This window comes from Dreissena polymorpha, chromosome 11 (genome assembly GCF_020536995.1).
Source record: "Dreissena polymorpha isolate Duluth1 chromosome 11, UMN_Dpol_1.0, whole genome shotgun sequence".
In the NCBI taxonomy this organism is placed as follows: Eukaryota; Metazoa; Mollusca; class Bivalvia; order Myida; family Dreissenidae; genus Dreissena; species Dreissena polymorpha.
In genome coordinates this window covers 50804035-50820282 of record NC_068365.1, presented here as the reverse complement: position 1 = coordinate 50820282, position 16248 = coordinate 50804035, and the positions used below count along the sequence as shown (strand labels likewise).

Genomic DNA, 16248 nt, shown 5'->3' with positions numbered 1-16248 from the left:
AATATAAGTGATCACATTTTGATATCTTAGCATTCAAACTAAACTCCAGTCTGAGTACAGCACCAAGTCAAGGTAACATTGGCTGGGAAAGGCAGGTATCTGCTATAGTCAGATGATCACTTGTAGATGACTGGTCAGCTGTAGCATTCTCATTCAAACAAACAATACCAAAGGGTATCAACCCTTTGTACACCAACTACATAACACAGACATTATTTTGACTCAAATAACCACAAGTTTCACACAACTAATCTTCAATTAGTAAATGGTTTTGTAACATTGAGTCCATCCTGATTTAGCGGTCGTCTGATAATAGCGGTCATCTGGCGATATGGTTTAGTCCAGATCCCCCATCATCATCCCCTGGGCACAAACCATTCTGAATTACACCTGAGTATAGTTGTCACCTGCTGATAGCTTTATATTTCACACCAAAAGCCTTTTTACACCTTTGTTTGGGAAATATGTTTTACACCTTTGATTAGTGGTCACAAGGCATTCATTTTGAGGTGCAAAAAAAAAAAAGTCAAATCAATCTGATTTTTTGTCTCTTACTTCTGACGTAAAATCTTGTATTTTGCATTAAATAATCTGATTTACTGACCGCTTACTCCAGGTGATAACTATACTGAGGTCACAGTAACACGTAAGGTTGGACTGTAATTTAATTTTATGCTTAAATTGTCAACACATTTAAAGCAAAAATGCATAAAAAATTCTTCTTAGTTATTGAAATGATCAACACTAAATTGTTTTTATTGTTGTTAAACGTTTAGCATGATAATTAGTTTTTATGAAGTATGTCATCATGTGGGTCACCAAAACAGTTACCTAGACGATAAATTCTTAAAGAAGACAAAAACTTGTTTGATATTGACAATTAAGCATAACAATAAAAAGATAATTTATAGCTATTCACATTTTGGCACCAAATTTGATCAAAAACCCACCAATTGTTTAAATACAATTGAAACTTTGTTTGATGGAAAGGACGTTAAAGTAAAGACACAATTCCCTTGCTTTACACCCAGTGATTAAATGCAACAAATATATATTTCCTTTTCCAGTGGAAGCCCCTTTGCCTCCAACGCCCGAGTTGCCATGTATGAAGATAGCACTTGTTGGTAGGCGCCATTATTATCCTTCAACACATACAAGCTTATAATTTAAAAAAAATGCTGTTTTTTGTGGATAAATCATGAAACATGTTCAGTGAAACAGCATATTTATTTCAGTGCTCCATATATTTTTATGAGCTCTAATTATGAAATTTAAGACCATTTCTGTTGTGATACATCAGAAACAATTATTTCTGTTTAGAATTTCCCTTGTCAAATAAAAACGCACTTTTTACCAAAACACACATTTAGCGCACTTAAAAGTGCGTTAATTGTGTGTTTTTTGTTAATATGTGCGTTTTCAGTGTTCAAAAGTGCATTTAAGAGCGTTTTTTGTGCGTTTTTTCTATTAAAGTGCGTTATTTTAGTGAAAAAGTGCGTTTTTTGTGTGTTTTTTTCATCTGTGAGTGCGCTTTTGAGAGTAGATGCGAGCAAAATGTGTGTTTTTTATCTAAGAAGTGCGTCTTTTATTTAGGAAGTGCGTTTTTTGTGTGTTTTCTTCATCTGTAAGTGCGCTTTTGAGTGTAGATGTGAGCAAAATGTAAGTTTTTTATCTAAGAAGTGCGTCTTTTATTTAGGAAGTGCGTCTTTTATCTAAGAAGTGTGTTTTAAGGTTTACAGATGTGGGTTTTTTCTCACAAAAGTGCGTTTTTCTATTTTGATGTGCGTCTTTTTTAAGCATAAGTTAGTCTTTTATTTCATAAGTGCGTTTTTATCATATGATCTGTTTTAAAAGGATGTATCTAAAAAGACACATCTTAAAAAGTGCGTCTTTAACAACTGTTTAGCAAATGTTGTACAGAAATTGAACAAGAAACAAAATTGTTGCAGGCTCTAACAATTTATTTACATCAAATGATTAAACATAGACATATATCTCAGTAACCTGTAATAATATAAGGGGCAGTTTGAATAATTACTGGTTGTCCATATTTACCTGTTTAATGTGTACATACTTTATCATACAATTTCAATGCATACCTATTGCTTACGTTTTAATCTCAAACATTTCTAAAGATTTCCACCTAAATCAGACTGTGCATAACTAATTAAAAATATTGAAAGTGTCAAAAGTATTATGTGGGCTTGATAGTATCAATTATATTTCCTCAACATAAATAAGTATTTGAACTTTCTTATACTGATATTTATACCCTAATACAATTAATGTCTACCACATTGACCATAAACATACATTTTAAAAGGCAATTAAAATAATATTTATACTATTAATATTATTTGCTAAAACCATTCAGCATGTTATATTTAAATATTTACAATTAAATATAATGTGTTAAGGGTGCTGTGTATTATTCAATAAATATTTTGGTGTTGAAATGACTGCCTTATCAGTATTTCTCAAATTATGCAATTTTTGGCTTAGACACAGCATGGTATCAGATAAGAGAATAGCCAGTCCCTATCAGTCCTCCATCTAAGCCTAACTAAGGGGTGTTGATATACTTTTGATTTGTTCAGGCACCATCTATTTAAGAACCACAGATAGGAAGTTATTTTTTGAAAACAAGCAGCATCAGCAACTGACTTTAAGCTAGAATTAAGACTTATTATTCTAGTGTAAAATGTCTTGAAATACTTTCAGCATGAAGTATTGTGTGATGAAAAAAATGTGTATTTACTACAATGTGTAAATCAACAATAAAGGAGATTAAAAGTGGGTGGTTAAAGACATATAAAGTGATATGGTCTAGTTCAACAACTGCCTGTATTTTTGGAATACTGAAGAACAGTCTGTTGTAACAGGTTCGTATTTTCAATTCTGCATCCCTTTTTTATTTAGTTTATTGAATTAATTATGATGATTATCATATTTATGTATTGTCACTGGGAAATGTAAATGGATGAGTAAATGTAATGCAATTTTAAAGAAAAACAACACCATTTGAATTATTATGGCTGTATTTTATGGTTATTGTCATCTTAAAGTTATTTATACCTATTTTTGGTCATTAATGAACAGATTTTTCCCCCATATTAAATGAGAACTTTTAAATTAAAAGGTTAAACCCCATGGAAAGAATGTGCATCATCGCATCCCCTGCCAAAAAAAGGAGCAAAAGAGAGACTACCTGATGTATGGACTTGAATACCAGGTTTTACCCTGCACAAGCTGGCCGACATGAGGAGAACAGGAGTGGGAAAACCGCGCCCTCTCCTTGACCAAGAAAAGCAGAGGTAAAACTATACAGGGTACTGGTTATTGCATTTTAAAGGTGTCACACTTCCGACCAGTCCACACAGCAAAATGAGACCATGTATCTTGGTACATTTTCGAACCGTATTTTCTATCAAACGTATTTATTTATGAAAAGCATTAAGTCACATGTGATCAGGGGTTTAAAATTGCAAAAAAAACAACCAAAAACAACAAGCAAACAAACTTGTTTTGATTTAAATTTATAATTTTTATAGCAACAAGATTACCATAACAGCAATATTCAACACTTACATTATAAAATATCTTTCAGGACCTGATCAAATGAGATCATCACGAGACGCATCGCGCAAAGGCCATGACAGTATAATAGTTGCAAAGAAGTTTGACCGGCTGGTGGCAGACTTGGAGAGAAAGATGAGAGCTGCACTCCGCTGCCTCAAAGAAATGCTGAAAGGCCTTGATTGATATGCATCTTTCTTATGTATATAGCTGTTCGTGTGTATATAGTACTGTACATGTTATTATAGTATGCTATTATTTTTTGTTTATTTATAATCAAATTATGTTTATATTTATTTCATCAAATTGCCATTGATATTTAATTACTCATGTATGTTAAAAAATGTGGGGTACATTAAAGTATAAAATTGAATTATCTTGTAATTATTAAAATACACAAAAATATATGTTTATATAATTATTGGTTTTTATTGCATATCTGAATTAAATTAACTTTGAACAGCATATAATTGAATCAACTGTTAAGGCAAAAGATGCACCTTTAACGCACATGTGTGCTTTTTGTGAGTGCGTTTTTTGCTGCCATTCATGTGCATTAATTGTGCGTTCTGTGTGGGTTATAACTGCGCTTAACGTGCGTTAAATGTGCGCTTTTTGTGAGTTAAATGTGCGCTTTTTTATTTAAAAAGCGCACATTTAACGCACATAAAAGCGCACATTTAACACACATGTGCGCTTTTATGTGGGTTATAACTGCGCTTTTCGTGAGTTAAATGTGCGCTTTTTAAATAAAAAAGCGCACATTTAACTCACAAAAAGCGCACATTTAACGCACTTAAAAGTGCACATTTTACACACATAAATGGCAGTCAAAAACGCACTTATAAAAAGCGCACGTTTAACGCACATAAAAGCGCACTTAAACACACATGTGCGCTTTTATGTGGGTTATAACTGCGCTTTTTGTGAGTTAAATGTGCGCTTTAAAAAAAAAAAAAGCGCACATTTAACTCACAAAAAGCGCACATTTAACTCACAAAAAGCGCACATTTAACGCACTTAAAAGCGCACATTTTACACACATAAATGGTAGTCAAAAACGCACTTGTATAAAAAGCGCACGTTTAACGCACATTTAACGCACATAAAAGCGCACATTGAACACACTTATAAAAAGCACACGTTTAACACACATAAAGCGCACATTTATCCACAAAAAGCGCACATTTTCTTGTTTGTTTTTGTTAAAAACTCACTCGGTAAGAAAAAGCGCACAAAAAACGCAGTGCCAATACCGCCACGTTTAACGCACGCAAAACGTACGTAAAACGTACATTTCACACACTTTTTTGAGAAGGGTTGTTTTTCTTGTAAAACAGAATGAACTTATACAAATTCCCAACTGAGTGTAAATATAATGAGTGTTATCATAAATCTGTTAGTTTGCAGCTTAGTTGATCCAGGTGGTAATTAAGTGAGAGTTAATAAACTACTGTTGTAATAAAATTGTTGCACAACTACAACTTCAGGTGATCCGGGTGTTGGTAAGACCAGCATCCTCCTGCGTTACCTTAGAAACCAGTTCAGTCCGCTCTATGTACCTACAAAGAAAGTGGCTATTGGTATGTTGTGTTTTTGTTTCACATATATTTTTCATCACAAAGATTGCAAACTGGGATGTGGTGGACATTTAAAAACTTAATCATGATTAATTCTAAATTAGCAGCACATGTGGCTGCCACATATTTATATGAATAAAGATTACTTATATTAAGCCCAAAAGTAAAACATGTGCCATGGTGTCAAGCATTATTGATAATAAGCCTGAATCTTGCCAATAGGCATTCGGTTCAATTATAACTTCAGTTTAGTCATCAATTTGCCTATTTACTGTTCTTGCATGGCCTTAATATTATCCATTTCAGAGAACGTTGTGCGGAAGGTGAATGTGCCAGCGCACACTGTGGTCTCCCTGACTTTCTGGGACATACCTGGCCGTGAAGATATGGACATGCACAAGTCCTACTTCAGAAATCTAGACGCAGCCATAGGTATATTTGTGTGAGACTAGTTTTTGAGGGGGCATTTTATTTTGGAATAGCAGCTATGCACCGAGAGACTGTTACTGATCAGTTTGGGAAGTTAGAATAATTTTTAATCATAATTAAAATTTGATTAATTTTAACAAACTTTTTGAAAAATAAATGTAAAGGGTAACTTATAATAAATAAACTATGAACTTCCCTTTCACCAGTTTATTTTTACTTTAACTGTATACACGTTTTTTCAGTAAAGTAAGATTGTTGCTTCCCCTAGTATTAACAGTCACTGAACTTAACTGTGATAGCTGCTTGGATACAAGATATGTAATGTAAACGCATATCTTTCATCTTTAAGGAATCTTTTATTTATTTTTTAATGTTGATTTTCGAAATTTTATCCTCACATTGGGAAAAATGGTAAGAATATCTGACTGTGAATGGTAGCATTTTCCTGTACCAACTTGATATGGAGGGAGAACGTTGCCAAATAAGGTGTACTGGTTTTTGACTTTATATTGGCACAGTTTTAAATACTTCTTTGTTTTACTTTGAATCTAAATTAAATTCAGATAGATTGAGATACTGCTGATAACAAGCCATGACCTATTGGGCTTCTAAAAAAGAACATGGCTATTTGCACAGTTTTATACCATTGTAAAGGTCACTATGCATGCTATTTTTCATGAGTGGCTAACTCTTGTAAATTCCATAATTCCTTTCTGTTTGGATTTTCTCCCTTCCATTAAAAAAGCTTAATAAAATGGGTAGTGCTCTGTGAAAAAGGAGTTGAATGCATGTGCGTAAAGTGTCGTACCAGATAAGCCTGTGTAGTCTACACAGGCTTATCCTGTGCAGTCTGCACAGGCTAATCAGGGACGACACTTTCCCCTTTTATGATATTTTTCGTTTCAAGAAGTCTCTTAGCAAAAATCAAGTTTAGGCGGAAAGTGTCTTCCCTGATTATCCTGTGTGGACTACACAGGCTAATCTGGGACAACACTTTATGCACATGCATTTTCTTTTTAGTACAGCCCAAATGTTTTGTATGCTTTCAAAGAAGGAATACAAGTAGTCGCACCGTCTGTCTTGATGGCTAGGACTATTGTTTTGTCTGTTTGGATTTGTTAGTGCCATGAAAATGTTCCAGGGTGGATTTTTCACAATTTTAAGATCACATAATTATTTTTCATTAGCAGGTGATGTGTCGCATACTTCTCTTATGCCCCTTTGTCAAAGGTCAAGTTCAAAACTCAAGAAGATAGAGCAAGAATTATTTATTATTATTATTTCTGCTCTAAACTTTATAATGTCTTGATGGATTCTGTCTAATACATGTATAACTTACTCCTAAGTATTTCCATTAATCAGACAAGTCGTGAACGACTCTGCTTCATTGTTTAAGCTCAAGATAGCAAGTCAATGTTACAATTCAAGGATTTTGTATCTGCCATGGAATGTTTAAATTCCTGGATAATTTTTTATAAAACTTTGGAGGATTATCCTGCATAATGAGATTATATGTCCCTTCTTTGGCCAAAGGTGACAATGTCACAATTCAAGTTCAGAGATCAAAGATTTAATTTTTACTTCACAAATAAACAGAAATCAAAGATTTAATTTTTTCTTCTCAAATTAATCAATGAGTTGACCTCTTATAACATTTGTTCTGATATTTATGCCCCATGAGTTGAGCTGCACTACCACAAAGTTTGTTCGTCAAAAGTTAAGGTTTTATTTCATAGTCAAAGGTCATGATTTTTTGTTACCACTGCATTAGTTCTTTCATGTTACATGTTAATGTAAACAAATATTAGTCACCTCCCTGGGACAATCCTATACTTGAAGGGGTATCTATAACAAGTGACAACTTCAAAGTTTGTTTTATGTCAAAATTGCATGATTAGAACTGTATACTTTTCTATGATGCTACATGAAAGTTGCATTAATAGTATACTGTTCTATTTCTTATTCAAAGTTGCAGAATAAGTAAACCTTTGCATATACCAGTATATTACAATTGTTTAGTTGGAACTGATCAGACTGACAATATTACAATAATAATATTTTCTTTGGGCAATCTAGTTTAACATGTAAATCCATTTAGGCACAGCTTCATATATCGAGAGTTCAGTCTAGGACTGAGAGAATATTCAATTATTGGGAGGCTCTATCTGTAATGTAACACAGGGACTTTTAAGAAAAATAGTCTACATACTATAAACGTACATATATCTATATTACATGTATGTAGAGTATTTCTCTTAAAGACCACTGTGTTATATAAGCCAATAAACAAATAAAAAATGAATCTTATCGTCCTATCATTTCCTTTTTGCTGTATATGCGTTGAGTGAGTGAGGTAATTGTCAACCGTTCGCAAGTGTAATGTTATACATTTGTATATAAGAAACTTTCTTTCTTGTTAAACAAGCAAATACGTTGAATTTCAAAATTTTGTAAAAGACGGACGGAGGGATGGAATGACGGATGGAATGATGGACGGATAACACCAATTCTATATCCCTCTGCCTTTGGCGGGGTATACAAAGTATTGATATGTCTAAAAAAAAGTTGACTTTACATCTGGATGTTTTGTTGCCTACTGTTTGCCAATTTAATTTAAATATTAATATAAGTGCGGATAAAATTGTTGAGACCTTGGTCCCCACTTAATTCCTTATGACTTTTAAGTGGTATGTGAGTTTAACAATAAGCAAATCAATTAATTGTTTATTGTAATTTGTATTTATTCATTGTTAATTTGTAGTTATAATCTATTTCAGTATTGTTAAATTTGGTTAAAAAAATACTTCTTATTTAAACTGTTCTTGAAACAAAATTTCAGTTTTCTATTTATTTTACTTAATTTGTAAATTTCTTATGCTTAATGCCAATTAATTTACTGTTAATTCTTAATTCTTAGATGTAATGCAATATGGACATTGGAAATTGCTTACCAAACTACCAATTAAATTAGCTCTAACTGTAACTAGGTCAGTGACTAGGTTGTTGGGATTGTTCAATTGATCTGTGGTAAATGGTACACAATATCAATAAGTGTTTCTATTTGAATGTTCTATATTTGTGTGTGTGTGTGTTATTCTGTAGGTTAGTTTCTTAACTAGGTTTTTAACCAGGTTTTCAGAAGGAAAAAACTGGTTATTAGATTGGTGAATGTCGGTGGTCAAGTGGTTGGCGGAACAATTTTAAATTGATTTAAAATTATATGGCACATTTGTTCATTGGACGGTGTGACATGCGAAGAATTATGTCAATATCTGCAACTCAAGTTCACACTTTGAGTTCAAAGGTCAAAAATGGCCATAAATGATCTTGTCAAGGCCATAACTATGTCATTTATGTGAGATTTTAAAATTACTCGGTACATTTGTTCACAATAATTGGGCGGTGTGTCATGCGAAAGAATTGCCTCGATATCTTCAAGGTCAACGTCACACTTTGAGAAAATAGATTGCATTTGACACAAAGGGGGTAACTAGGAACAATCAGTAACAATGCACATTTTGAATTGTCTCCCTTTTTTTTTTTTTCTTTCAAATTGATAACCTGGTTTTGTGACAATTTTGTTCCTTGTTTTGTGTTTTACATCATAAATTTGAGAATTCAGACTCATTTTCTGTACACAATATAGTTACTACAGCCATATCCTAAGATTCTATAGAAATTGTAGAATGTGCACTACTTAACTAAGCAATTCTGTTGTTTGATCTGGAATAAGAGCAATGATAATATTTTATTGTCCCCTACCTGTGAAACTGGAGGGGACTTATGGTTTGCGCTCTGTCTGTCAATCAGTCTGTCTGTCACACTTTTCTGGATTCTGCGATAACTTTAAAAGTTCTTCATATTTTTTCATGAAACTTGAAACATGGATAGATGGCAATATGGAGATTATTCACGTCATTTCATGTTGTTCCTATATCAAGAAAATTCTGGTTGCTATGGCAACAAATAGACTAGAAATATTAACAAATAGACTAGAAATATTGCTGAAAATAGTGGGTCCTGCGATAACTTAAAAAGTTTTTCATATTTTTTCATGAAACTAAATTGAAACATGGATAGATGGCAATATGGAGATTATGCACGTCTTTTCATTTTGTTCCTACGTCAAGAATTCTGGTTGCTATGGCAACAAATATAGAAAAAACAAATTCTGACAATGGTGGAATTTCACTGGTAGGGAACCATATTGCTTGGCAATCTCTTGTTAATACAATTATATCAATCTGCAAACAATATTGTGGGCTTTTTCATGATAGATTGTGTGATACATTTTTATGTTCCACAGTCTATATTGTTTTTGCCCTGTCTGTTGGTTTGTTGGTTTGTTTGCGTCAAACTTTAACATTGGCCATAACTTTTGCAATATTGAAGATAGCAACTTGATATTTGGCATGGATGTGTATCTCATAGAGCTGCACATTTTGAGTGGTGAAAGGTCAGGTCATCTTCCAAGGTCAAAGGTCAAATATATAGGGGGGGGGGCATAGTGTTTCACAAACACATCTTGTTTTAAATTAACTTTTGGCATCCATGCCATGAAGTTAACGATTAAAATGGCACCATGACATAAAGTGTGATCATCTAGGGGGGGGGGGGGGGGGGGCAAAAGCTAACCATATTAATAGTACCAGAAGTCCTCATATCTGATGTCTATCACTAGAGTAGTTGGTTATTTAAAAGCATGCAGTTTAGTCAGGTTGTTGCCTAGTGGTAACGCACTGGTGCCAGCACTTAGGGGTCGCAGGTTTGATCCTCGCCTCAACACTAACATTCTTTCGTGTCTTGCACTTTTCATAAAGTAAATAAACAGAGGTGTAGAATACTCAGTGCTTCACACTAATTAACTCATGGTTACTACACAATCAACCCATCAGACACTCAGTGTCAGTATGAAAAGCATTTAACCCTTTGCATGCTGGGAAATTTGTGGTCTGCAAAATGTCGTCTGCTGAATTTCTAACATTAGCATTTTCTTCGATTTTTTTCAAAGAATACTATCAGAATAGAAAACAGTTTGGATCCTGATGAGACGCCATGTTATGTGGCATCTCATCTGGATCCAAACTGTTTGCAAAGGCCTTCAAAATTCGGTTCCAGCACTGAAAGAGTTAAACTTCTGAATGTCTCCAATTTATGTTGTTCAGTTTAAACAGTACATTTGGTCTGATAACTGAAAGCTTGGTTAATCCTTGGAAAAAAATCGGATTAGTTTAAAAAGTACAGGAAGCAAACCTGTCTTCCAGAGAACTATTTCTGGATGTATTTTTGTTGTTAAAATCTTTCAATTAGAGAGTACTTTCAAGATGAAGGAAATCAACTGTCTCAAAATATAAATCCTTTATGTATGTTCATGTTTCTTAATCATTTAATTACAAATAAGCATTATGTTATTTCCTACTTAAATTACTCATTACTGCTTGAAAGAACTTTGAATTATCTGGTTTTGAAGCCTTCATTATGTTGTTTGATTTGTCCAAAGGTCTCTTGAATGGAAGAATGTCACAAGATAAAGCTGTCAGCGTTTACTGCGAAATAAAGGCATCCTTAGACCACACATGTACATGTAATTATTGATATTAATTGAATGCCCTGGACATATATATGAGCTTAAGTCTCAGAAAAAAACGGGTTTAATGTATGTAAGTAAATTTTCGTGCTAGATTAGCCAGTGCAGTCAGCACAGGCTAATTAAGGGACAACACTTTAGGCCTTTATTGTATTTTTGGTTTGAAGGAAGTTTCTTCTTAGCGAAAATCCAGTTTAGGCAGTAAGTGTTGACTTCACAGGCTAATCTGGACTTACACTTTACGCACATGCTTTAAGCCTGGTTTTCCCAGACCAAGGCATATATTAATATCTTTTTAATGTTTGTAGTAATAAATGTTACAGCAGTATTCCTTAATTAACTGCCAGTTATCATTGACTTGGCAAATTTAATACAAAAACTGTAAATGTTGGTGATCAAAATATTGTATGGAAAAGTGCTTTAGCATTCCTGTATTAAAGTATTGTAAGTGAAAGAATAATATTTAATATCTCTTAGAACAGTATGATTACAATGTTAAATAACGCTTGCTTGTACATGGCACTAAACAATAGATAATGACACTTAAACTGTCAAATTCCCCAGTAAAGGTTCGTCTCTAATCGATTAAAATTGAGCCATTATAAAATCAGCACATCGGCCGCCACCATATTGGAATGTCAAGAAAACGCTCTAGACTGAAGTGGAAAGTTGGAGAAAAAACTGGAGCCAAGACCCACCCGCGTTATATTGGATTCAGCGTTATAACTGAGCGCATTATATTGGAGTTACAGTGTATAAACATGCATAACATCATGTTTTTATGTATCTGGTTACTATTTTTTGTTTTTACCATTATGTCAAAATGTGCATAATATGTAAATGACCAAATTTCATTTAGTATTGCTGACATGTTCATCACTCTGAGTCTCACATATTTACTTGCATACCTATAGTTATTATTGTTATTCAAGGAAATGATATTTTTGTGTGTCCAGACACTGTTAAAGAACACTAAGACTGTTGTTTTGAGTCTCCTGCGCCAATCCCACATAGCCAGTAATTGAATGTACCAGCATTATGTTGACAGCATCTAAAAAAGGGAGGCTATTTTCATATATCTCTCAAGGGCTGATGGATGAAGATAACTTTATTTTTTCTCAAGGCCCAAAGAAACCAACACCATCTGCGAACATTCCTGATTTGGCCTAGGATATCACATTCACTCTGTAACAAAGCTTATCTGTCATACAAGAATCTATTTGTAGATGTTTCTGTTTCTATTTAGAAGAATAGAAAGCGTGATTGATAGAGAAGTTTCTGTTTTTTGACTGTAGGGGTTTGATTCACAGGTCTTCTGTCTAAACTGTTACTGATTTTTTTGTCTCCAATAGCTGCTGTCAAATGAAATAAGATGGGCAGCATATTTATTTATTTAAGGAAAATTCACTGTTAAAGTTGATAATAAAGAGGCTGATAGAATTTATATAATACTGTTTTATTTAGAACATACAAAAAACAATGAATACAATTATTATGTGTCTTGAATCCAACAGGTATTTGTCAACTGTTTTTTGTTTCCACCATTGTTTCCAACATATGTCATCTTGTAAATGTGGTTGTTGCTGCCCATGGTTTTGTGTGTTAAATTGTAAAATACAAACAATTTGTAATCTCAGTGTTCCATATTCAATCAGCAATAAGGGGTCATTGGGTAGGGATAGGGTGTGGAAAGGTCACTCAGCGTGTGCAATTACAGTGACTGATGCTCTAAATTCAGACTTTCCCTCACTATTATTTCAGTGAATGTTAACCTACATAATGCCTCTGTAATTTCAGTGATTGTTGACCTCACCAACAAAGCCACCGTTGACATGGCGAACGTTTGGCGGCAGACAGTTGTCAACAAGCTGACAAGAACAGTACCCAGTGATGACAACAACAACAATGGGAACCAACAAACCATGAAGGACATACCAGTGGAAAACCCGTTTGATTTTCCTGTTCTTCTTCTGGGCAATAAACTTGATATTGTGAGTGTAAAGGATGTTTAGTTGCAGGACTTGAGTGAGCATATATTATATATTACAATATATTAGCTAAATCAATAAGAGTGCGAAGTCACAGAATTGAATGTGTTTCCATTTCTTATGGTACCATGCAACTCCCTATCTAATGTAAACCCTTCATGCTTCTCATCAATTAGCAGATTAAAATTTTGTCAACTCAATTTTGATAACAATAACTTTACAATTATTCATCAATTTATTGACAAAACACATGCCTGTATGCATATGTTTGACATTTGTATAATTAGTTTGAGTGTGCATGAAAATCCAGAATGTACACAATAACAATCAACTTGTTTATAATCATAGATATTCTCCGCCATTTGAATAACAAAGGAAACAAAGTGACACGTTGAGCCTTGTTTGGAAATTTGATGCGTCATATCTAAAAATAGTAACAGAGTTAGTATTATGAAACTGGTCTATAATGGTTATTGGTAATGTCCTGTTTGTGTGTGGTCTGTAAGGCCACTTCACATTCCTAATCCCAGCGCAATTAAATGAACTAATTAAGAGTGCATATTTTTATCTATTTTCCAATTTGTGAAAAAAGTCTCAAAAAATGTGATAAACAAGACCTTTTTGCAGTGTGAACATTCTCATGAACAGTTTTAAAAAAGAGAAGAAAAATCTCATCTTAAACTGAATTATGTCATTATAAAAAATCTGCTTTCAGTCTGAATGAGGACAATCTGATTAATAAATGTGTACATTTTTAGCTCACCTGAGCACAACGTGCTCATGGCGAGCTTTTGTGATCGCCTTTTGTCCTTCATGCGTCGTGTGCCGTCAACATTTGCCATGTTAACTTTCTAGAGCCACATTTATTGTCCAATCTTCATGAAATTTGGTCAGAAAATTGGTCTTTATAATATCTTGGATGAGTTCGAAAATTTAATTTGCTTGAAAAACATGGCTGCCAAGGGGCGGGGTATTTTTCCTTATATGGCTATATCAGGCTATAGTAAATTCTTGTTAACACACTAGAGGCCACATTTATTGTCCAATCTTCATGAAACTTGGTCAGAAGATTTATCCCAATAATATCTTGGACGAGTTCAAAAATGATGCCGGTTGGTTACAAAACATGTCCGCCAGGGGGCTGGGCATTTTTGCTTATATGGCTATAGTAAAACACTCTAGAGGCCACATTTATTTTCCGATCTTATAATGAAACTTGGTCAGAAGATTTGTCCTAATTTGTCCTAATGATATCTTGGATGAGTTTGAAAATGGTGACCTTTGCTTGAAAAACATGGCTGCCAAGGGGCGGGGCATTTTTCCATATATGGCTATATATGGCTAAACTAAAATATTGTTAACACTCTAGAGGCCACATTTATTTCCAATCTTCATGAAACTTGGTCAGAAGATTCATCCCAATAATATCTTGGATTACTTAAAAAATGATGCCCTTTGGTTGAAAAACAATGCCGCCAGGAGGCGGAGCATTTTTCCCTATATGGCTATAGTAAAACCTTGTTAACACTCTAGAGGCCACATTTATTTTCCAATCTTCATGAAACTTGGTCAGAAGATTTGTCCCAATTATATCTTGGATGTGTTCAAAAATGGTTTTGGTTTCTTTAAAAACATGGCCACCAGGGGGTGGGGCATTTTTATACCCCCGTTTAAAAAAAAGGGACGTATTATAGTTTCACCTTGGCGGTGGGCGGGCGGCGTCCACAGCAGTGTCCGCTCTCTAATTAAAATAGTTTTCATTGGATCTTCACCAAACTTGGTCAGAAGTTTTATCTAGACAATATCTAGGTCAAGTTCGAATATGGGTTATGCCGGGTCAAAAACTAGGTCAGAGGGTCACTTAGTGCATTTCAAGCATTTAGCATGGTGTCCACTCTCTAATTGAAGTAGTTTTTATCCGATCTTCACCAAACTTGGTCAGAAGTTGTTTCTGGACAATATCTTGGTCAAGTATGAACATGGGTCATGCCGGGTCAAAAACTAGGTCACGGGGTCACTTAGTGCATTTCAAGCATTTAGCATGGTGTCCGCTGTGTAATAGAAGTACATGTAGTTTTCATCCGATAATCACCATACTTGGTCAGAAGTTGTATCTAGACAATATCTAGGTCAAGCTCGAATATGGGTCATGCAGGATCAAAAACTAGGTCACAGGGTCACTTAGTGCATTTCAAGCATTTAGGCATGGTGTCCGCTCTCTAATTGAAGTAGTTTTCATCCAATCTTCACCAAATTTGGTCATAAGTTTTGTCTAGATAATATCTAGGTCAAGTTCAAATATGGTTTATGCTGGGTCAAAAACTAGATCACGAGGTCACTTGGTGCATTTCAAGCATTTAGCATGGTGTTCGCTCTCTAATTGAAGTAGTTTTCATCTGATCTTCACCAAATTTGGTCAGAAGTTGTGTCTAGATGATATGTAGGTCAAGTTCAAATATGGGTCATGGTAAAGTTATCAAGTTGTCCAAAACCTTCAAACGGGCGTATCTTGTGACAGTTTGGCACTCTTGTTCCTTATAAGGCTATATATGGCTTTTGTAAAACCTTGTTAACACTTTAGAGGCCACATTTATTGTCCAATCTTCATGAAATATGGTCAGAAGATTTGTCTTATTTATATCTTGGATGAGTTCGAAAAAGGTTACGTTTGCTTGAAAAACTTGGCTTCCAAGGGGCGGGGCATTTTTCCATATATGGCTATACAGTCCAACCCCTCTTAAGCAGCCAGTCAAGTGAAACGGCCAAATTGGCTGCTTAAGCGGGGTGGCCTCTTAAGAGGGGGTTGGGTCATAGGGCGTCTGGAGTTGATGAGTGCATGGCCAACCGTTCAATTTTTGTATAAACGAAATGGTAAATATGTGTACATATACTAAACAAAGTATAGACTTAAAATAATTTTATTTCTTCCTTTCTAAAATCAGCTATAAAACAAAATTTTCATTCAAAAAAATAATATTCATCTTTGTACTCATCATCAATATCATCATCATCATCATCATCAGAATCAAGTCAATGAAAAAGAATCATTCTCATGATTCACAATGAGCGTTGTATGGTCCCAATGCAC

The 16248-nt window shown here is 34.2% G+C and overlaps 1 long non-coding RNA gene and 1 pseudogene across 1 annotated transcript; both read left to right on the top strand.

The window, feature by feature from the left end:
- The window catches only part of LOC127850093 (uncharacterized), a 61953-nt pseudogene that overhangs the window by 4687 nt on the left and 41018 nt on the right, over nt 1-16248 (top strand).
- Nucleotides 2170-4125, top strand: LOC127850095 (uncharacterized). Its single transcript, XR_008035053.1, has 3 exons — nt 2170-2882; nt 3140-3314; nt 3608-4125. It is a non-coding gene; the product is annotated as an uncharacterized LOC127850095 (long non-coding RNA).